General features: G+C 47.9%; 1 protein-coding gene across 5 annotated transcripts in view; it reads left to right on the forward strand.

Moving 5' to 3' along the window:
* LOC116816105 (gamma-crystallin B-like) overlaps positions 1–24,248 on the forward strand; it is an 84,368-nt gene that overhangs the window by 37,483 nt on the left and 22,637 nt on the right. The gene's annotated exons all lie outside the window — the stretch shown is intronic.

Consider the following 24,248-nt stretch of genomic DNA (forward strand, 5'->3'; position numbering starts at 1 on the left):
GCACAGATGGGATCAATCTGGCGGACTTAATGGAGATGCTGAAACCCTCAGACTGCATGTAGATAATCCCCCGTTTCACAAAGAACTGCTGTCCTTGGAGTGGACGTTCATAGAGCATGAAGACAGACCAACTATCCACGCGAGACAGAGTTACAGCGGCTAAGCTGACTTTGCAAAATCCCGGCCCCAGTCGCTGCTGCACTCAAAGAGCAGCCCTGGAAGTTTCTGTCCTCAAAAGGATGATCTATGTGGAAACAAATGGCACAATTTTCGTAACATCCTATTGCGTTATGACCTGACATCCTAGTATTCCGATTTCTCTCCATCACCATGCTAAGCCTAAGTGTCTAGGCCTTGCATTTTACTCAATATGATGATAAATTGATTACTCCTGTGACTTCACTGGGATTGATCCTTCAATTTACATGGTGTAGAAAAGAGCACCAGTCAGGTTTCTGTGTGTTTAAATCCAGGTATTAATTGAAGCATGCTAATTCATCTATCTCCATTCTTGAATTTCCTCTCCTACAGGTATAATTAGGAGATAACTCCTATTAATATTCGAGGAGTTAGCGTATTAGTCTGGATTCTGAAAAGCAGCAGAGAATCCTGTGGCCCCTTTATAGACTAACAGACATGGAGCATGAAGCTTTCGTGGTGAATACCCACTTCGTACCGGATGCATGTAGGGAAATTTCCAGGCAGGTATATATCTGCTAGCAAGCAAGCTAGAGATACGAGGTATCGTCCAATCAGGAGGATGAGGCCCTGTTCAGCAGCTGAGTGTGAAACCAAGAGAGCAGAACTGCATATCTGATAAATTAGGACAGCACATTCACAGTCTTTGTATCAATCCTTTCCTGAAGGAAACTACAATGCATTTGGTCACCTCCCAGAAACACCATCCTAGCCACCGTGGATGTAGAGGCTCTCTACTACTACTCCAACCCGGGTAGGATACAAAGTAGTACAGGTAACAGTATCCCTGATCGATGCCACAGACAACTGGCTTGCTGGCTCTGTGCCTTTAACTCAACACACAATTTCAAATTTGATGACATAATTATATCTCACCAGATCAAGTGGCACTGCTATGGGCACACCCGCATGGCCCCACAATACTGCCAATATTTTATGGCTGACCTGAAACAACGCTTCCTCAGCTCTCGCCACTCATCCCTTCTCTACCAACGCTTAATTGATGACAATCTTCAATCATCTGGACCCATGGACAGGAGACTACTGAAAAAATTCCACCACGACTTCAACAACTCCCCCCACCTCAACCTCAGCCTGGACCATCTACACAGGAGGGTCACTTTCTAGAAACCATGTGCAACATAAGTGATGGTCACATTAACACCACCTATATCGAAAAACCTGGATTACCGCTATGCCTACCTTCATGCCTCCAGGTTTCCATCCCGGGCACATCACCCATCCATTGTCTACAGCCAAGCACTGAGGTACCAACCGCATCTGCTTCTAACCCCTCAGACAGAACCAACCCTACAAATCTCCACCAAGCACTCCAAAATTACAATACCCGCACAAGAAATAAGGAAACAGATCAACAGGCCAGACGTGTACCCAGAAGCCTCCTACTGCAAGACAAACCCAGAAAGAAACCAACAGGACCACTGGCCATCCACATACAGCCCCCAGCTAAAACCCCTCCAACGCATCATCAGGGATCTACAACCCATTCCTGGACAATTGATCCCACACTTTCAGGATCTTGGTTGGCAGGCCAATCCTTGGCCCACAGACAACCTGCCAACCTGAACGTATTCTCCCAGCAACTGCACACCGCACATAGTACTCTAGCTCAGGAAACCCAATCCATGCAACCAAACCTCGATGCCAACTTGCCCACATATCTACACCAGCGAACCATCACAGGACCTAACCAGGTCAGCCACACCATCACCGGTTTCATTCATCTGCACATCCAACCATATAATATACGCCATCATATGCCAGCAATTGCCCCTCTGCTTGTCCATCGGCCAAACTGGACAGTCTCTCGGAAAAGGATACATGGACCCACAAATAGATATCAGGAAAGGCAATATACAAAAACCTGAGGAGGCACTTTCAACCTCCCTGGCCACACTATAGCAGACTTAAGGTGCCATCCTGCAGCAAAAACTCAGGACCAGACTTTCAAAGAGAACTGCTTGCAGCTTCAGTTCATCTAAATTTGACCACCATCAGCTCAGGATTGAACAAAGACTGTGAATGGCTGCCAACTACAGAAGCAGTTTCTCCTCTCTTGGTTTTCACACCTCAGCTGCTAGATAGGGCCTCATCCTCCCTGATTGAACTCACCTCGTTATCTCTAGCTTGCTTGCTATAGCATATGTATACTGCCCCTTGGAAATTTCCACTAGATGCATCTAGACGAAGCTGGGTTTCCACCCACGAAAGCTCATGCTCCAAAACGTCTGTAGTCTATTAAGGTTGCCACAGATTCTCTTGCTCCTTTAATATTAACAACTTAAAGGTTGGGTCTACACTTACTGTGGTAAATCCATCTAAGTTGTGCAAGTTTCAGGTACATGACTAACGAACTGATTTTGACGCAGTTTAATCCACTCCACAGTGGTTACACTGTGCTTTGTTTTCCTTAAGCTTCTCGGGAATGAGTACACAGATTTGATGGGAGGAGTGCTCTCCCTAATTTAGCCGTGTCTTCAACAAACCTGCTAAATCAACAGTCACTTCATGATTGCAGCCGTGCCAATCTATCGTAAGTGTAGACATGCCCTACGGTGATGTCTACAGTTATAGCTCATGTCAGCATGAATATTCCACACCGCTGAGTTAACATAACTTTACAAGACATAAGTGTTTGTGTGCACAGCATGTCCACCAGAGAAGCTTATTGCTGCTCATGGAGGTGCGTTGCTCCCATGGCATGCGCGTCTCTACCAGACACACTGGCAATGCAAGCAGCCATTATTGGTACAAGTGCACTGCTGTAATAACGACATTACCCTAACTCTGGTATAACTGAGAGAATCAGGTCCCTGGCATCAGACTGTGCCTACTGAACAATCCAATCCAGACAGTGTTTTCTCTCTACCTTTCCCATCGTAGGTGGATTTCGGCTGCAGCCTGTATTTCCAGCATGGTAACTGCCTTTTTTATACCTCACACACCTCAGTGCTAATGTGCACATGTTAACAAAAAAAAGTTTTTTCTCTGTTCATTAGAGCCAACTCTATGACTCTGGCGGTCTCATCTGACTCTTTGTTTACTAGTGTCATAGGTCTGCTGTAGTGGGGATAACAGGTTTATTCAGTCGTTACCAGTGACCAGTTCTGGCCGTGTGGATCTGTCAGCACACATTTTTTTACATAGTACGATAACATAGTTCGGTTAAAGAGAGAAACTCTGCCCGAGTGACATGTAGGAGACTGGATATTGATGCCATCACAATCCTTTCTTATAGAGTCTCTGCAGTTGCACTGTTATTATGTGAATGCAGGAAGTGGTTACAATAAAGATTGGGAAGAGGGTTCAAATGACACTAGGGAGATAAAACAGAACTGTGTTATGTCAAAAATCATGTTCAAAAGGGCTTAGGTAACATCACACATGGTTTTAGCCATTCAGTAGATTTGGGAGTCAAAAGCAGTATGAGTCTGGAGTCCTCCTGAGAGACCAGCATGAGCCATGAGCCGGTATTATTTGCAGTGTTCCATCCCCTACCCGCAGCCACATAGGGCTGTTCTGGATGTCCTCAGGTGTGGTCATTCCAAAACACACTCATCACCCACCTTTTGAAAATGGTTGAGCTTTTTACAGATAGCTTGGTAGGCTTCGCAGTCTGTCACGTCTCCATCATGGCTAAGTGAGAGTAAATAATTCGAGAGAATGATAGCTCATTCCCATTTGCCCACTGGTGTGACAATGTTTCACCATGGAGCTGGTCAGTAACCTCATCCAAACTGGATCATTCTGCTGAAGTCAGTGTTGAGGCACTTCCCATTTATCTTTTGAAAAGTTGGCACTATGGTTATCTTTCCTGGATTGTGTCAAGGAAGTTTTTTACTGCAATAATTGCCGGATGTTACGAAGCAGGATATGAGAGAGACTCACAGATATTGCGAGTTCGTTGGTCTCGTACTCCCTTGTTATTCTCAATCATTCGATTCAATTGTCAACATTCAACTAGCTTTGTCTGGAGAGAGTTAACCACACCAGGAGCACATTATGCTCTTCGAGTATTGCTCATTATCCATTCCAGTAGTTGGATGTGCGCGCGCCGCGTGCATGTTCGATCGGAAGACTTTTACCCTAGCAACCACTCGGTGGGTCCGCAGGTGCGCCCCCTGGATTTGGCACCACTTATTGTGCCGGATTATTATTACCCCTGACGACGGTGGGTCGGCTAGGGGCCCCTGGAGTGCCGCACACTATGGTGCCGATATATACCCCTGCACGACCAGCCGCTTTCATTCCTTCTGCCGGCTACTCCGCAGTGGGAGAAGGAGGGTGATGGATGGATATGGAGCACAATCTCGAAGACATTCCATGAAGTTGGAGTAACCGTTTTTCTTGAGTTGATTGCTCATATCCATTCCAGTTAGTGTTCCCCAGCCCTTATTATAGCCGTGGGCGGATGAGATAACTGCAAATTGCAAAGCGCTGACCAGAGGGCTGCGCATCCCTTGACTGTTAAGACCAGAGCCATATGCAAGCAAGGTTGGACCAAGGACGCAGGAGCTGCCGAGAGATCTCGTGTGGGTAGGGGGTGCTACATGAGTCAGCAGGGTTGGCAGACGAGAGTTCTCAGGTAGCCCTGGGGCGGTAGAATGGCCATAGTGATGTGGCTTGGGGAAAGTGAGCCAAATCATAACAGTGGGTGTGCACGTTATCACCTGAGATGGATCCTAGTTGTCTGAGAGGAAACGGTTAGGCCTTTCCTCCGGTCTGCCTAGCCCGTCCAGTTGGGATGTCAGGAATGTTTTGTCTTACTTGGTGTGTCGGGGTGTCGGGTGGGTGGTGGGTGTGGTTCAGTGCGAGCAAGGAAGTCGAGGGCGTGTGAGGGGACCCTGCCAAAAAACTTAGCTTTTGTTTGCACAAAATTAATGGGATAGAAGAAAATAGCTGAACTGATCAGTCAAGAGGTCTGTTACTTTACCCCAATGTCTGTAATCAACCAAGTGCTCTCAATAGGTTTCGAGGCTTGTTAGAGTTTTGTAAATTAGTATTAAGCATCAGTTACAGTTGTGCCACTTTGCAGAGCAGTAGTAAGAAATGACATCCATACGACTTTTGCTTCTCACAGGTCATTAGAAAATGAGCAATACTTATATATGTCAGTGTTAGGGGCGTATTAACTTTAGTCCCATTTAGCTATGGTGTGTGGGCCTAAATTGTCTCTCATCACATAGATTCGAGTGATTACGTTCTATCGCTAAATTAGCCACTAGCAAAATGGTGCAAAGAGGGGTTCTTAAATCCTGAGCATGTAAACCTCGCTTTAACGTTGCAGTGAGGGCAGCTCTTGATCTAGATGAAAGTAGTTATATTACACACATACTTCCCTCCAACTATTGTCACTTGTGAGAAAAACTCGTCTCTCTCCTTTGAAGTTATACTTTTAATTACCAATCTCCCTCCACCAGGGGATTCATGCGGTGGTATAAAACAAGTGCGCGAGGAGGGGCAGGTATAGCGTGATGTCCTTGTTCAGTAGGAAAGTGTTCTTGTGATTACTGCAACGACACGAGGTATCACTCACTCCAAGTATTGCCAGCTGAGAAAGTGTATCTTCTCTCTTTGAATAACGTTTATACCCATCCCTCTGCCCCCGGTTCATTGTCGATCTATAGGCCAATTGAGCACAAACAGATGGGCAACCCAGGGTCAACCACCTAAGGAAACAAAGAGGCTGGCTATTTATGTTTATTTATAACATTGGCAGTTTATATGAACCAAGTTTGTGGGGAACTCGCGGGCAAGAGGAGCGCTAGAGGAGAGTTCTGGCTTTAATTCTTCATGGGGCCAGGACAGTGTTGAGGTCTTGCCCTCCAAGCAACCCTTTGGACACAGCAGACTTCCACAGCCCAGGACCATGGCCTTCGGCGCCTATATCCCATGAGGGGACCCATCCATTTGCTGCAATCATCTGGGGCTGTTGGTGGAGGATTCAAAATGGTGATCCAGGGACTTTCCCCCTTGATGGTTCTAGGTGCTGTTTTCGAGGCAAAACAGGACTGGGCAGATAACATGCCCTGCAAAGGACACTAGGGCTGCTTTGCCACTCCCGGGGCCTTTACATGCTGGTGCCCAAAGAAATGGTTCAAAACCGACAGAAAACCAACAGGATTGTCATAGTTCCAGGCTGATCAGAAGCCCTTCCGCAAAGAAGGAAGGGCTTAAATGTTCAATTAGGCCAAACCACCAGCCTCCTTGGCCACGTCAAGGCTGTACCTACCACCAAGGCAGTACAACATTTTGAGGTAACTCGAAGGAGCGACCGCCTCCCCAGCCTGCGATCCTAAATCAACCACCCCTTTTTATTTTCCAACCATTATTGCCCTACCACCCTGCTGGGTTCTATTTAACATGAGACCGTTGTGCGGCTCAAGGGCCCACGTTTTGCAGGGAGGTATACCCTTCCAATTCAAACAACAACGGCCTCCCATGTTCGCTAGTCAACTAGACGGGAGCTGGTGATCAATTGGGCCCTGTCAGGATTCTTTGGTATCCCAGCGATGCCCTTGCACCTGGAAGCGTCGGCATTCCCCCCGGGGCATCCAGACCGCGCTGCAGATTGCCTCAGCCAGTCCCTATACAATATCTCTCCCACAAAGTGGTCGCCTTTCCAACTTAGGAGGTACACCCAGGATGCTTCATTCCAAAGAGTAGGGGGAGCTTCTGAGTGGACCTATTTCACCACCAGGAAAGAAGAAAAATATCACTGTTTGCTCGTCAGCAAGGTCTGCGACAGGCAGCTCGCTATCCGGATGCCTGTCCCCCCTTGTCGTTGGTCAGGCGACCTGAGTGTGGGAGGCCTTGCTTGCCTCCCCCCATGATTGCAAGGTCCTCTTGAAAAGCAGAGGGATAAGGGCTCTTAGTCATTGTGATCGCCCTGGCTTGGCTGCGGCTGCAATTGCTTTCAGCATTGCTGATGGACTGAGGGGTGGCAGCCCCAGACACTTCCCCCAAACCACCCAGACCTGCCCCTGTTCAGGATCCTGTAGATGGATTCCTGCACCCTGAACCTTGGGGGCCTTCTCTCCACACACAAATGGGTGCTTGCATGGTTAAATCCGCGAGCGGCAAGGCATGCTCTGAGGCGTTTCAAGTGACGCCGGCATTTGGGAAAGCGAAACCCACTCTACCAGATGAGTACCTGGGGAAAGTGGAAGGGCTTCTCCTGCTCGGACATTGGAGCAGATTACTCCTCTGATCCCATTATCTCTTACATCATCCCTAGAATTGCCTGCTTCACTTAAAGCATTTAAAAGCCTTGGTTTATTCATCGTCTAAGGTACAACTTATAGGCATATCAGCGTGCCAGGAGATTGGTATTCTCCTATGGGATGACGATTCAAGGTTCCTGAAGGCTTTGAGAGGCTTTCCTGGCAGGTTCAGGAGACTTCAAACTGCCCCAGGAAGTGGGAATCTTCTCTTACCCTTAAGTTCCCTCTCTGTAGGACTTTCACGGGGGCCCTCTTCTTGCGGCCTCTGGCTTCCTTTGCTTCCCTTTTTCACACCTTTTCATAGAGGTGGCATTCCTTGTAGGCTCATTGAAGATTGGAGGAGGGCGAGTCTCCCGAGATGTGGAGGCCCCCTGTACCATTGCTTGTTCTACAAGGGGACTCCGACCGTCCAACACGCACATCCCTCCGCATCCGGCCGTCCAGCGCAAAAGTGGTGCTTATCGCATTCACCATTGTCAACCAGAGATAGTCCTTCTTCCCAGTGTGTCTGTGCTCCCCAAGAAGACCCCCGTGGTGTATAACAGGGAAGGTGCGCGTCTGCAACAATTCCGCAACTCTACTCCCAACTCTCTCATTGCAGTAGCTGATAGGGGATGGAAGGGCCTTCCCAGCTTCGTTCTTCTTCAGGGATTTTCGTCCTGGTCAATATGAACTAGCACCTGACATCATTTACCTTGCTACAAGATGCACCGGCTGTTGCCTCCCTTCTGATAAGGTGTAGGAAAGATGATTATTTACCTTTTTTGGAGTTTTCGTTTGGTGTTCTCTCTCGAGATGTGCTGTGCTCAGTCGTCCCATTCCGCCGAACCCCATCCCCCTTTCCCTCTCTGGGCGGGTTCCAATGCAAGACAGGAAAGGGGAGTGGGAGAGGGGCTGGGACGGCCACCCACTTCATACAGCTGTTCGATTTTCCAGAGGCCACCAGAGGCCAGTCCCTCTAGATAACCACGTTGAGGAAAAATTCTCTAGCACTTGGTGAAGGGCCACACGACAACCCACGTGGAAATGCCAGGCATCTTGAAACAAATACAAACCCATCTTCGAAAGAAAACAAACAACAGTTATAGAAAGCGTGAGAACCCTCGTCTTTTTCATGCAGTCAGCCATTGTTACAGTTAACAAGGGACTTGCGAACTTTGCCCATGGAGGCCTGCAGGGATTCCAGATTGTTTTGCTAACTGCCGGGAGCTCTCTGCTTGCTCGGCTCTCATCCATATTTTCTTAGCTTCGGGACCGGCCACATCGGCGTTTGAGGATAGTGCGCAAAGCATTTCGATGCTGGGAGCCATTTATAAGATGCTTGTATGACGAAAGTTCTACAAGGAGAATCTGCCCGAATGCTTTAGAAAGTGTAAGTTCGATTGGGCGGCGCGGCGGCGTGGGGCGCGGTGCGGCGTGTGTGGGTGGAGGAGCGGAGGTGGCGGAGTTAGTGTGACGTTGGTGTGAGTGGTACTAATGGGGTGAGGTGTCTGGGGGTGGTGGAGCGGGGGAGTGTTGTGTAGAGAAATTTTGGCACCTTCCATTAAGTGACCCACAGAAGTCTTTTTTGTCTTATTTTCGTCCCGTTGTGAAATTTCTGATCCCCTACATCCAGTCCATGCTCAGACTTAGTGCCTCCTTCCCCCATCCTATTTGAAATTGACTCTGTCTGGGTGTGCTGGAAAAGTCATGTAAAGAACCCAGGAGACTGGAAAAGGCCAACTGGCGGCCACTTCAGACACATTTTAATTTCAGAAAGACTCTGAGTTATTACACTAGTGTTGACATTCTTCCATCCGTGCATTTCCAAAAGAGGTGAACTAAGAGGGGATTATGAAGAGTCTATAAATGCATTTGGTGGTATAGAGAAGTTAAATAAGGAAGTGTTTATTTACTTCGTCTCCATAAATATAAGAACAAGAGGGCCAGCCAAAGTTGGATAATTAATAGTAAGCAGTTTAAAACAAAACACAAGAAAGTATTTTTTTCACATAAAACACACTTCAACCTCTGGAAAACTTCCCTTGGGCCAGAGTTGTTTTGGAAGACCCATTGGCTACTATTGAGGGCTTCATAAAAGGAGCTAAGATTAGAATTCATAGAAGTAAGTCCATCAATGGGCCTTTATATTAGCCAGGATGGGCTTAGGAGGGTGTCCGCTAGCCGTCTGCTTTACCAGAAGCTGGGATTGGGTGACAGGGGCATTGATCTACTTATGATAACCTGCTCTGCTTCATTCCCCCTTTGTGGCATACCTTGCCATTGGCCCCCAACTGTCAGAGGGGGACAGGATTTACTGGCTTAGGACCTTTGGGTCTGGACCCCCAGTATGATTGTGCTTTAATTGTTTCGTTTCCTACTCATGTAACAAGGCCTTTGGCATTCTGCTTGAATAAATTCAGAAGGCGCGGGAAATGGTTATGCAAGTTTTTTTTGCCATATTGTTGCCAATATTTTGTTATTGGCTTAGTCGCCTTTGCTGATAGGCAGAAACAAATAAATAACCTCGTACCCCCGCGCAAATATTTAATTGCGGGGATCCAAATTGAACACAAATTTGAGTATAAGCGTGGTAAAGGCAGTGCCTAAACTGGCGGTTGGGCGTTGGCAACTCGCGGCGGGATCAAACAGAGTTGGGATATAACTGTGCGTTTGCAACCTTATAATGCGCCAAGACTTTTGGGCCTCCCTGAGGAACAAGCCGTTATATTGATAGAGGGCTGTAATTGGAAAATATTAAAAATGAAAGAGACTTCCATTCTTAGGGATTATGATGATTAAATAATTTTTCAGGGTTCACTGTCAAGTAGGGGAGAAATGGGTTGCAACCTGACAACCTTTTTTATTTAAAAGTTGGATTAGGAACGGAATGGCACTGATTATTGTCATAGTTATGGTCATAGATTCCATTAGATCTCTAGGGACTGAAGGGGGGACCCCTTCGGGAGGCTCATCGGAGGTCCAAGTCCCCTTTTTGGGCCCCTCCATTGCAGGAACCCAAATACTGGCTTAGACCCAATCCCTGGATAGGGAACATTATCTAACCTACTTCTTTAAATATTCTTCCTCAGGAGAGGGACAAATTCCACAACCTTCCTAGGCAATTTATTCCAGTGTTAAAAACTTACCCTGCGACCAGGTTAGAAACTTCTTTCCTAATGTCCAACTCTAAATCTCCCCTATGACTGCAGTTTTAAAACCCATTGTTTCTTGGTTTCTATCATTAAAGAGGCTAAGGTGAACAAGTTTCTCCCCTCTTCCTGATCACCACCTTTTTAGATACCTGAAAACTGGCTATCTGTCCCCTCTCCAGTTCTTTGCTCTTTTCCAAAAACTAAAACAAAACCCAATTCTTGCAGCCTTACCTTCAATAGGTCATTGTTTCCTGTCTAACACCTTTTAAATTCATTTTTCTTGTTGCTGCTCAATCTGGGAATCCATCTCATTTCTCCCAATCTGTTTCTTGAAATGTGGTGGGCCAATATGGGAACCCAATTTACTCCAGTTGGGCCTAACCCAAGCGGCAGAGTAGAGCGGAAGAATGACGTCTGCGTGTTCTTTTTTACAACAGCCACCTGTTAACGGGCATCCAGGAAATGTCACGTTGGTGCTGTTTGGGGGCACCAAATATCGCCGAGCGCGGCATCTGCTGACTCATATTAGCTTTGTTGGTCCGCACTATGACGCCCGTAGATCTCTTTTCTGTCATACTGCCTTCCTAGACAGGGTCGGCCTTCCCATTCTGGATGTGGTGGAAAACTGTTGTTCCCTTTGCTGAAGTGGAGGCAGGTTTTTGCCATTTGCTGATCCATATATTGCAGTACTCCATTCTGGTTTACCTTTAGACCATTTCTCCAGGAGTTTGTACCCCACACTTCATTTGAATTATGACCCGTTCCGTGCCAAAGCAAGTTGTCGGATACCCTCCCAGAGTTTGGGGACATCTGCTCAACTTTGTAATAACCGTCTAACTTTCTATACGCCAGGACATCTAAGTCGGTTGAGAATGAGAGTATTCAAACAGAGAGGAGCCAGCCCAAAACAAACAGATCCCCTGGGCGGAAACCCCACTTGTTTACCTTCCACAGGGATTGGAAACCGATTAGATAACTGCAGTTTTGCGCATTTTGGTTATCCGTGCTCAGCTTTTATGCATCCCCCACCCCTATAGTAGCCGCGCATTCTAAATTTGGTTATTTGTGCCTTTTTGTTTCTGCTATCTGGCATAATGGATATCATGCGAGATGGTTATCAAATTACCTTACCTAGCGACAGAGGTTTTGGCTGAAGCAGTGTCGAGGGTGAGATAAACAAATACTTAATGTCCCATAGCCCGTGCCATACTATACAATTAATTCTGCCCACGCGCTGTATACTGACGCCGAAGCCGACAGGAAACCTGTCTGTTATTGTCCCACATCCGCGTATATTCCACATATATAATAGCGGAATACGGGAAAACAGGATATATGGCTCAGAACTATCACCTATGGGTTTTAGGGAAAAGCCACCCCAACGGATTGTGGTGTTTCTTTGTAAGGACATACTGACACCTTGTCATTTATGGGCCAGTAATGCATTGGCATGTTGCATCTTGGATATCCCCCCCGTGTAAAATCGACCCTGTCCTTACGCTCGCCGGAGACTCGTCTTCCAAGTTGTTTTGGGCGGCAGATGATTCTCTTGTGCTGATAGATAATGGCTAACGATGGAATTAAGCTGATCCTTTCCCTAGTCCACAAGGTTATTATCGCTGTCCCCAGAAGCAGAATGAATACAGCTAACAGCAGTAAATCGAATGGGGGAAGACATTCAACGAATTGAGAGTTTCCTGGCTTAAAAAGTCAGGTCTGATACTTTTTATTAGTTGAGGGGCCAAATTATAAATTGTTTATAACGGGGTTTAAATTTTGATGCTTTGCGGGGGCGTCTCATCACAGTGGTTGGGTAGCTGCAGGCATGGCGTTTTGTACCTTATAGGAGGTACTCTCTCGGGGTATATATCCGTCACCATAGTGGTGCCACTCCAGGGGGCGCCCTGCCGACCCACCGAGTGTTGCTAGGGTAAAAGTCTTCCGACGAACATGCACGCGGCGCGCGCACACCTAACTGGAATGGATATGAGCAATCACTCGAAGAAGAATAATGTGCTCCTGTGTGGTTAAACTCTCTCCAGACAAAGCTAGTTGATGTGCAATTGAATCGAATGATGAGAATAACAGGGAGTACGAGACCAACGAACTCCAAATATCTGTGAGTCCTCTCTCATATCCTGCTTCGTAACATCCAGGCATTATATTGCAGTAAAAAACTTCCTTGACACAATCCAGAAGATAACCACTAGTGCCACTTTTCAAAGATAAATGGGAAGTGCCTCAACACTGACTCATCAGCAGATGATCAGTTTGGATGAGGTTACTGACCAGCTCCATGGTGAACATTGTCACACCAGTGAGCAAAATGGGAATGAGCTACTCATTCTCTAAGAAATTTTTTACTCATCACTCAGCCTGATGGGAGACTGACAGACTTCAGCCTACCACGCTATCTGTAATACAAGCTCAACCATTTCAAATGTGGAGTGATGAGGTGTTTTGGAAATGACCACACCTGGGGACTCAGAACAGCCCTATGTGGCTGCGGGTGGGGATGGACACTGCATATATACTGCTCATCTCATGCTGGTCTCTCAGGAGGACATTCCAGACTCCATACTGCTGACCCCAAATCTACTGAATGGCTAAAACATGTGTGATGTTTACCTAAGCCCTTTTGACATTATTTTTGACATACACAGTTCTGTTTTTATCTCCCTATGTTGTCATTTGAACCCTCTTCCATCTTTATTGTACCACTTCTGCATTCACTAATAACAGTGCAACTGCAGAGACTCTATAGAAAAGGATTGTGATGGCATCAATATCCAGTCTCCTCTGTCACTCGGCCAGAAGTTTCTCTCTTTTCCTGAACTATGTTATCGTCTATGTAAAAATGGCTGTGCTGACAGATCCAGGGTCCAGAACTGGTCACTGGTAACGACTGGAATATAACCTGTTCCCCACTACACAGAACCTATGGACACTAGTACAAAGAGTCAATGAGACCCCAGAGTCATGAGTTGGCTCTATGAACAGAGAAAAAACTTTTGTTAACATGTGCACACTTAGCACTGGTTGTGAGGTATAAAAAGGCAGTTACCCTGCTGGAATACTATGGCTTGCAGCCTGAATCCAGCTACGATGGGAAAGGTAAGAGAAACCTGTCTGGATTGGATTGTTCAGTATGCAAGTCTGATGCCAGGGACCTGATTCTCTCAGTTATACCAGAGTTAGGGTATGTCTATATGTACAGCAGTGCAGCTGTACCAATATGGCTGCGCCATTGCAGTGCGTCTGGTAGAGACGCTGCATGCCGATGGGCGAGCAAACCACCTCCATGAGCAGCATAAGCTCTCTTGGTGGGACAGTGCTGTGCACACAAACACTTATGTCTTTGTAAGTTATGTTACTCAGGGGTGTGGAATATTCATAGCTGACATGAGCTATACTGTAGACATCACCTTAGGGCATGTCTACACTTACCGATAGATTGGCACGGCTGCAATCGATGAAGTGACTGTTGATTTAGCAGGTCTGTTGAAGACACGCTAAATTGAGGGGAGAGCACTCTCCCATCAATCTGTGTACTCCACTTCCCAGAGAAGCTTAAGGGAAGACAAAGCACAGTGTAACCACTGTGGTAAGTGGATCTAACTGCGTCAAAATCAGTTACGTTATTCATGTACCTGAACTTGCACAACTTAGATGGATTTACCACAGTAGTGTAGACCAACCTTTAGTTGTTAATATTAAAGGAGCAGAGAATCCTGTGGCACCTTATAGACTAACAGACGTTTTGGAGCATGAGCTTTCGTGGGTGAATACCCACTTCGTCAGATGCATCTAGTGGAAATTTCCAGGGGCAGGTATACATATGCTAGCAAGCAAGCTAGAGATAACGAGGTTAGTTCAATCAGGGAGGATGAGGCCCTGTTCTAGCAGCTGAGGTGTGAAAACCAAGAGAGGAGAAACTGCTCTAGTCTATGATGCCTATTCACTCGTCTTTTCAATCCTGAGCTGCATGGTGTCAAATTTGCAGATGAACTGAATGCTCCGCAGTTCTCTTTTGAAGGTCTGGTCCATAGTTTTGTGCTGCAGGATGGCCACCTTAAGCGTCGTGGCTATAGCTGTGGCCAGGGAGTGAAGTGCCTCCTCAGGTTTTTTGTATATTGCTCTCTTCCTGACTATCTGATTTGTGGTCCATGTAGTCCTTTTCCGATGAGCGCGTATCCGTTGGCGATGTACTCAAGCAGGTGGCAATGCTGGCATATGATGGCGTCTATTGTATATGTTGGATGTGCAGATGAATGAAACCGTGTTGATGGTGTGGCTAGACCTGGTTTAGTCCTGTGATGTGTTCGCTGTTAGATATGTGTCGCATAGTGTGGCATGTCGAGTTGTTGCATGGCATTGTTCCTGAGCTAGAGTACTATGTGCGGTGTGCAGGTGTGCTGGTATAATAGCGTTCAGTTGGCTAGGTTGTCTGTGGGCAAGTTGTTTGGCCGCCCCAGATCCTTGAAAGTGTGGATCATGTCCTATGGATGGGTTAGAGTCCCTATGATGTGTTGAGGGGTTTTAGCTATGGGGCTGTATGTATCCATGGCCTGTGGTGTTCTTCATGTATTTCTTCAGTGGAGCTGTACACGTCTGGCTCTGTGATCTGTTTCCTTATTTTTGTGCGGATTGTAATTTTGGAAGTGTTGGTGAGATTTGTGGGTGCGCTTCTGCTGAGGTTAGACAGATGCCGTGGTACCCACTCTGGCTGTAGACGAAGTTGGATGGTGATTGCGCCGGGATGAAGACGCTGAGCATGAATATGGCGAGTGAGCGGTATCCATGGTTTTTCGATATAGGTGGTGTCTCACATGTGCCCTACACTTATGTTGCACATTGGTTCTCTAGAAAGTGACCCTCCTGTGTAGATTGCGTCCCAGGCTGAGGTCTGGAGGTCGGGTGCGAGTTGTGAAGTCGTTGGTGAATCGTGTGGGACATTTCTTCCAGTAGTCTCCTGTTCCCATGCCGGTCCAGATGATTGAAGATGTCATCAATGAAGGTTGGTAGAGAAGGGAGTGATGTGGCGAGAGCTGAGGAAGCCGTTGTTTCAGCTCAGCCATAAAATATTGGCATGTATTGTGGGGCCATGGGGTGTGCCCATAGCGCTGCACTTGATCGTGAGATATATATTGTCATCAAATTTGAAATTGGTGTGTTGTTAAAGGCACTAAGCAGAAGCTCATTGTGGGCATCGATCAGCGGATCAGTACCTGACTACTTTGTATTTTCCTACCCGGTGTGGATGTAGTATAGATGAGCCCCTCGTATCATCCACGGTGGCTAGGATGGTGTTTATCTGGGAGGTGACCAATGTTCATGTAGTTTCCTCAGGAAGCAGATTGATACAAAGGAACTTGTGAATGTGCTGTCCAACTTTATCAGAAGCAGTTTCTCCTCTCTTGGTTTCACACTCAGCTGCGTTAACAGGGCCTCGATCCTCCTGATTGGACGTACCTCGTATCTCTAGCTTGCTTGCTAGCAATATATACGCTGCCCCTGGAAATTTCGCCTACGGATGCGATCCGAGCGAAGTGTGGTATTCACCACGAAGAGCTGGTCAGTGCTCCAATGTCGTTAGTCGTATTAAGGGCCACGAGGATTTCTGCTGCTTTTACAGATCCAGACTACAACGCTACCCTCGAAATATTAATAGGGTTAGTCGTCCTAACTATACGCTGTGGAGAGAGAAATTCAAGAATGGAGATAGATGAAGATTAGCATGCTTCAATTAATCCTGGATATTAAAAACACAGAACCTACTGGTGCTCTTTCTGACACTCATGTAAATGAGGATCAATCCCAGTGAAGTCACAGGAGTAATTCAATTTATCATCACTATTAGTAAAATGCAAGGGCGCTAGACACTTAGGCTTAGCATGGGTGAATGGAAGAGAAATGAATACTAGGATGCAGTCACTAACGCATAGGATGTTACTGAAAACTTGTAGCCCATTGTTTCTCACCACTAGATCATCCTTTTTGAGGACAAGAAACTTCCAGGCTGCTCTTTGAGTGCAGCAGCGACTGGCTCGGGATTTTGCAAAGTCAGCTTTAGCCGCTGTAACTCTGTCGTCCGTGGATAGTGGTTGTCTTCATGCTCTATGAACGTCCACTTCCAAGGACAGCAGTTCTTGTGAAACGGATGGGATTATCTGGACATGCCGTCTGAGGTTTCAGCCACTCCATTAAGTCCGCCAGATGATCCCATCTTGAGTTTGATTTGTGCTTCTCTCTTTTTTTTTTTTTTTTAAATGGCAAAATTGCCCAAACCACCATCATAAGGCACTTGCTTGATCATTTTCAGCAGAGATACCCAAGACTGAAAATGAGAATTGTTTTCTTTCTTATAGAGGTAGTCCCTCCAGGATGGCTGGGGGGACACTGCAGGGATAAGATAGGACACCTTCCACCACTCCTGCCTGTTCAAGGCATGCTGCTATTCTGTGGTTAAGCCTATAGACAGTAAATGGCAACATACATTTTCTTTCCTTAGCTCAAAATGACAGTAATTTCTAGCAATTTATAGATACACTGAGCGCACCCTCCTCACACTGGTGTAAAATAAGGAGTAACTCATGTATGCCCACAGAGTTACACCAGTGTGAGGGGAGAATTGCGCCCAATATTTTCGGTGACTCTTTAGAACAAAGTTGCTTTTCTCTTTCCTTGATCCTCGGGCCACTGAAGCTGGAAACAGTCTGAACCTACTGTAGCTATGGAGCACTGTGCTGGCTAAGGATTGACCAGAGTGCACCCATTTACCCTTTTGCACCTGGATGGGCTCCCTCCGCCCGGCCCCAGACATGCTCCCTGCACCAAGGGTAGCTGGTGTAGGTCTGAGTCTAATGGGTGGATGTGCTGCCTTTGCAGCATTCAAGGATTCCCCTCCTGTGGGGACCAGAGGCAGCTTTAAGCACTATTTGCATCACTGGAGCAGTGCACAGAGCTGACTCAGGGCCCAGGATCACACGCAGCCAGCCTGCTGAGGTCACTCTAGTACCCTGTCTCATTTTCTGTCACAGCACAGGGACGCCTACAGGATAAAGATCTATGACAAGGAGGATCACAGAGGCAACATGGTGGAGTTAACTGAAGACTCTCCAAGAGTCATGGACCAGCTACGCTCCCCCAAGATGCTCTCTTGTTCTGTGCTGGAGGGGTACTGGATCCTTTACGAATTGCCGAATTACAGAGGCCGCCAATACCTGCTGAGGCCAGGGGAGTACAGGATAATCAGCGAATGGGGCGCTATGAGTGGCAAAGTTGGCTCTTTGCAACGTGCCTCTGATCTCTACTGAATCAAGATGCCTTTTGTGTGGAAGGGTCTCAATGAATAAAATGCTTTAGCAACCATTGTGCTCTCAGCGTGCTGTTGTAAGTGTACTAAGGCTTGCCCTGTGTTCTTGGGCTACGGTATTGTAACTGTAGTGCCCTCATGGTCAGGATGGAGTCTGCTCTGCAGGCAGCTCTGGCCAAGAGAAGGCGTGCACAGGAATGCAGCAGGAGAAATCCCCTCCACCGCAGGGGCACCTGTTCCAAACCCCCCAGAGTGAACACGCACACACACAGGAAAAGCACAATGGATATAACAAAGGGAGGTATTTATTTACAGAGGGATGAGAGGAGAAAAACAACAAGAGGAAATATAGGGGAGGGTAAAACAGGGCTGCGTCCAAGCCAAGGCCCCAAGGGCCCAGTGGTAGCACAGTCTGGAAGGGCAGACACTGAGCAATGTGTCTGCACACAGAGTTCAGTTGTCCTGAGCAAAGTTCCAGTCCAGTGGTGAGTCTTGGGTGTTCCTGGTTGTCTTCGGCGCCAGTGAACTTTCCCCCAACAAACCTCTCCGGTGCTCTTTTCTGCCGCTCTCTCCAAAGCCACACAGAGCGACCACCTCCCCACTTAACTAGCTACAACTTCCCTCCTTGTTCCCAATGCAGAGTCACAAGCCCCAGTACTCATGGCCCCATGTAGCTCTGGGCAGCCGTGATCCAGGGTCCAGCTCCGGCCTGTCCTTCTCGGGCGATTCCCCCCCGGCATAGTGCTCTTCCTGGCTCCTGTCCTGGACTGTCCCCGATCAGCCGCCCTGTCCTTCCCAGGCTTCTGGCAGGTTCTCTGCTGCTTCCTTTGCCAGGGCCTGCGGCCGCTGCCTCTCCCTCCCTCCCAACTCCAGAGAGCCCCCTGGAGCCGTCCCCTCTAGGAAAAAGATTTAAAGGGGCCATGCTCTCTAAACCCCAAAGGTGTTACAGTACCATCTTCTGAACCAAAAGCTGCCCCTCATCTTTACCTGCCCTCCCCCAGCATTGCATAGCTACTTCCAACACAAAGTGCCTAATGCCAAACACAGGGCTCTGGCCTAGACAGCCACACAAGGGAGTAAGGGAGCACCTCCAAGGCTGTGCAGGCCTCACCCAGAAGGCCCTGAGAGCATCTCCAGCGAGCAGCAGCCAGAGCCTCCCAGCCACAGAGCTGGGCACCCAGGTGATAGCAGGAATCAGCCACATCCCTCTCTCAGCTGAGGGACAGTGCCTGCCAGTAGGGTAACCAGATAGCAAGTGTGAAAAATTGGGACGGGGTGAGGGGGTGGTAATAGGAACCTATATAGGAAAAAACCCCAAATATTGGGACTCTCCCTATAAAAATCAGGATATCTGGTCACCCTGACCTGCCAGCCATAGACCTCCCACCAGCCAGGGGCCAAGTCTCCGGCCAGTTACCTGAGCACCGATCTAGGGCAGTGCTGAATTAACTAGCCATAGGCACTACAGGCCTGGGTCGAGGGCCCTCATTCCTGGAATTATCTGATTATACTGGCACTTCCAGTGTATAACGAAAGCTGAGGTCTCTGTCCAGGGGCTTGTAAAGCAAAGCTGAAAATATGACCCAGGTGAAACCAGCACAGAGATGTCTGCCCAAGTCTGCAGCCAGCCTGAAACAATAGCTCTAAGAGGACTGAACAGCCCCATGCACTTGTGTGACAAATCCTCACCGCTTAGCAACACATTTATATTCACCTACTCCCTCGTGCAGACATACCTGCTATGTCAGCAGGAGAGCTTCTTCCCTTGACATAGCTACCGCCTCTCAGGGAGGTGGAGTAACTACGCCGACGGGAGAACACTTTACTGTTGGTGTAGGAGCTCCTGTATTACAACCCTATAGAGGCACAGATGAGGTGTGCAGAATTTTTAGTGTAGACCTGCCCTATTTCAATAGAAATCTCTAGACAGACTGCCCAAAACCTGTTGGCATTCTGGAAGCAATCGGCATGGCCTCTGGAGGACAACGTGAGGCCCTGATCTAGTAAAACACTTAAGCCTGTGCTTAACTGAAGCACCAGAAGAGTCCCATTAACAAAATTACATACATGCTTAAGTGCTGGGCTGTATTGGAGCTTGTGTTAAACAGCCTGTCATGGGGTTCACTCAGCACTGGGGGTACCTCTTTGTGGCTACATCTGGGGATCAGCACTCACCCGGTCTGGCACTCCCTTCCATCATTTACCCTTCTTTCTGCCTTGATGACTCAGGGTGCTCCTCCTTCATGCTTGGTCCTTTGGCTAGGTCACCATATAGTCCTCACTTCCAGGGTATCAAAGTCTCTCCAGACCAGCTGTCCGGTTGGTGTCTCCCACAAGTCTGTGCCACTTGCCACTGGCTGGTAGGGGAACCCAGACACACAGAAATTCTGCCTAAATGTAAAAACAGCCCCTCTAGCACCTGGCATCCAATCTTTAAAAAAATTCATGCCTGCAAATACTTTCTAAAAAGTGTTAAGTACACAGAAAACAGTAGCCACCATATACACAAACCAGAAAAGGCTAGGAGCAATCAAAGTAAAAAACAAAATGGTCAAACACTTTATAATACAACCAGAAAAGTAACTCAGCTGCGTATGCAAAATTAGCAGAAGTTATCAATGTACTGATAAAAAGCATCTCACTCACTCTAAGCTTACCACTGTTCTGGACTTGAATCATGTATTCAGAGGAGCTGTGCAAATGCTGGCATAATGGGCACAGAACAAATACCAGGTTACCAATAATGGGGAAATCAAATTCAGCACTATGTGGAAAATGCTAAATAATCTTGCCAAACAGTTTAACAAAGTGCACAGGGTTCAAATTAAGGCACACACACAAAAAGTGTCCCTAGTTAACAGGAAAAAACAAATGAACACCCAGACACTTATCCTAGCAGTTAATAATGCAGCAGACACAGGCCTGCCCTGGCCATGGGATACTATTTGGAAAGCTATCCCTGTAACAGATTTCACTTCAGGCCAGCAACAATTGCAGTCAGGTAAAAAGTGGAGCAGCTGCAAAGCATTCAACAATAGGATGTGAAGTTAGAACCCCTTTGGAACAAGCCTCCAGCCAAAACACAAAGGTAGGTCGAAACTTAGAAATAAAGTGAGAATGCCTCTGTGGTAAAATCAAAAAATGGTTTACTATGGGTTGCACCACAAAATATGCAAGCAGATCTGCTATAATGGGTGCATGGGCTCACCCCAAACAGGCAGAGGCCAAAGACAGGTTGTCAACAATAAGAAAGGGATCTGTAGCTGCTCCTTATCTGTGCCAGACACAATCCAGCTATCAAAGAAAGTAAAAAAGCTCTTCTGAGATGGGTTCCCAGAGATTTATGGAAAGGAGAGCAAATCTACTGTACTGGGGAGCTGCCCTTAGCACCAAGGGGTAACAAGTATGTGCTAGTTGTTGTCAATGCTTTCTCAGATATGTGCAGGGGCGGCTCTAAGTATTTTGCCACCCCAAGCACGGCAGGCAGGCTGCCTTCGGCGGCTTGCCTGCAGGAGGTCCCCAGTCCCTCGGATTTGGTGGTATGCCTGTGGGAGGTTCGCCGAAGCCACGGGACCAGTGGACCCTCCGCAGGCAAGCCACCGAAGGCAGCCTGCCTGCCGCCCTCGCGGCGACCCGCAGAGCACCCCCCGCAGCTTGCCGCCCCAAGCACGCACTTGGCATGCTGGTGCCTGGAGCCGCCCCTGGATATGTGACTGCCCTAATGAGAGCGAAACAATTGGCGGGCAATGTGTTCTGCAGATGGGGGGCGGGGGACGTTAAGGTTATTGACTCAGACAAAGGGATCGGATTTGTGGGGTCAGTTGTCAAAGAAGTGTGCACTGGCTGGACGTAGATCAGAAGGTTCCCTTTCCCTGTCACCCAGGCAGCAACAGGAGAGGTTGACTGAACAATCAGGACCATCAAATCCAAGCTTAGAGAAAAAAAAAAAAAGTGGCGCTGCAACAGGCAGCTATTGGAATGAAGTGTTACCGATGGCACTAACACATGAGAGCTAGGGATGCAAATCCACAGGGTTTTACTTAGGGTTGCCAACTTTCTAATTGCATAGAATCCAACACCCTTGCCTCATCCTCCACCATGAGGCCACGCCCATGCCCCATTGCTTCTCTGAGGCCCCACCCCCACTCATTCCAGCCCCCCTCCCTCAGTTGCTCACTCTCCCCTACCCTCATTCACTTTCACTGGGCTGGGGCAGGGGGCTGGAGTGTCAGAGGGGGTGAAGGCTCCAGCTGTGGGTTTGGGCTCCGAGGTTGTGCCAGAAATGAGGGGTTCAGGGTGAGGGAGAGGGATCCGGGCTGGGGCAGGAGGTTGAGGTGCAGAAGGGGGTGAAGGCTCCGGTTGGGGGTGCAGGCTCTGGGGTGGGTCTGGGGATGAAGGGTTTGGGGTGAAGGAGGAGGCTCTGGGCAGGGGTGAAGGGGTTTGGATTGCAGGAACAGGCTCAGGGGTGGGCAGTGGGTTGGGGTATGGGAGGGGGTGCAGTCTCTGGGAGGGTGGTCAGGGTTGGGGCAGGAGTTTGGGGTGCAAGAGGGAGTTTGGGGTACAGGCTCCAGGGGGGAGTTTGGGTGCAGGAGGGGGCTCAGGGCTGGGGTGTGGGAGGGGGTTCTGACCTGGAGCAGAGGTGCAGGGGCTGGGAGGGAGTTAGGGTGCAAGAAGGGGTTCTAACTTGGGGCACGGGGTTGGCATGCAGGAGAGGGTTCAGGATACAGGCTTTGTCAGGTGGTGCTTATGTCAGATGGCTCCTGGTCAGCAGTGCAGCTGGGCTAAGGCAGGCTTCCTGCCTCCCTGGCTCTGCGCTGCTCCCTGAAGTGACCGGCACGTCCAGCCCCGAGGTGGAGGTGCAGCCAAGTGGCTCTGCACGGTACACGCTACCTGTGCCCACAGGTGCCACCCCCATAGCTCCCAATGGCCATGGTTCCTGCGTGGAGCTTCCCTGATTGCACCTGTGCGTAGAGTTCACAGGGATATGCCGGCCGCTTCTGGGAGCAGCGCAGAACCAGGGCAGGCAGAGAGCCTCTCTCAGCCCTGTTGTGCCGCCGCCCAGACTTTTACTGGGTCAGTCAATGGTGCTCACTGGAGCTGCCAAAGTCCTTTTTCGACCAGATGTTCCTGTCAAAAACTGCACCCCTGGCAACCCTACTTTTACCCCAATGAGGCCTGATGGGAAGACAAGTGAGTGTGTGGAGAGATGGGAAGACCAGTTCCAGCCTATCTGGCTACAGAAGCCCTGTCAGAAGCCTGGGTACAGGACTTGCAGATGAAGATTCTCCAGCTACAGAAGAGTGTGGTTTGGTGAAAAAGGACAGGAAAGTGTAAAAGACCAAGGCATGGTTTGACGTGAAAGGTGACCTGACTGAGCACCAAGTAGGATCTAAAGTCATCATCCAGGATCAGGCTCTCTGCAAGCCTTTCCCAAAGGTAAAGCCATATGGTCTGTGCTTAGAGTTGGCTCCACTTGACCCCTCTGTATACTTCTTAGTCTTGGGAGGTATTAATAAAGTAATACCCCTTACTGAAGAATTTAAAGCAACTAGAAACTGAGAGGCCCACCCCCATTTCTATTCAATTTATAAACTTCAAGTTTGTCAGATGTATCTCTGGGAGCATGGCATCGGCAGCATTCTCTTTAAGCTTTGAATATATTTTTGCTTTAAATAGGGTTACTGAAACCCTTTATATTTCAGGACACACATTTAGTTCTCAGAGCCATCATCGTTAAAATATAAAGTCGCTTAGTGAATAAATGAGACATTGAAACTTTTCCTGTGCAGTAAAGAGCTTTTGAATATCTAAGCAGCCAAAGTTATATAATCCAGGGGTAGAGAGTAGCTGCCCAGTACATATTCTACAGGTATAGAGAGGAAATTCCCAGCATGGAGATAGAAAGATGGATTAAATAGAGTGGGGGGGGAAAAAACTGAAAAAGATAGTGGAGAGAGAAATATACATTAGTACCATACAATGACCACATGTGGGGACTCAGGACAGTCCTGTGTGGCTGCTGGTGGAGATGGATGCCGCACACCTACTGAATAGCTGCTTATCTCATGCTGGTCTCTCAGGAGCACGCTCCAGACTCCTGCTGAACCCAGAGCTACTGAATGGGTAAAACATGTGTGATGAGTGCCTAAGCCCTTCCGACATTTTTTTTGACATACATATTTCTGTTTTATCTGCCTACTTTTTATTTTGCCATTTGAATCCTCTTCTGTCTTTATTGTACCACTTATGCATTCACTAGTAAAAATGCAACTGCAAAGACTCTATAGAAAAGGACTGTGATGGCATCAACATCCAGTCCCCTCTGTCACTCAGCCAGAAGTTTCTCCCTTTTCCTGA

The sequence above is a fragment of the Chelonoidis abingdonii genome, chromosome 10 (genome assembly GCF_003597395.2).
Source record: "Chelonoidis abingdonii isolate Lonesome George chromosome 10, CheloAbing_2.0, whole genome shotgun sequence".
Taxonomy (NCBI): Eukaryota; Metazoa; Chordata; order Testudines; family Testudinidae; genus Chelonoidis; species Chelonoidis abingdonii.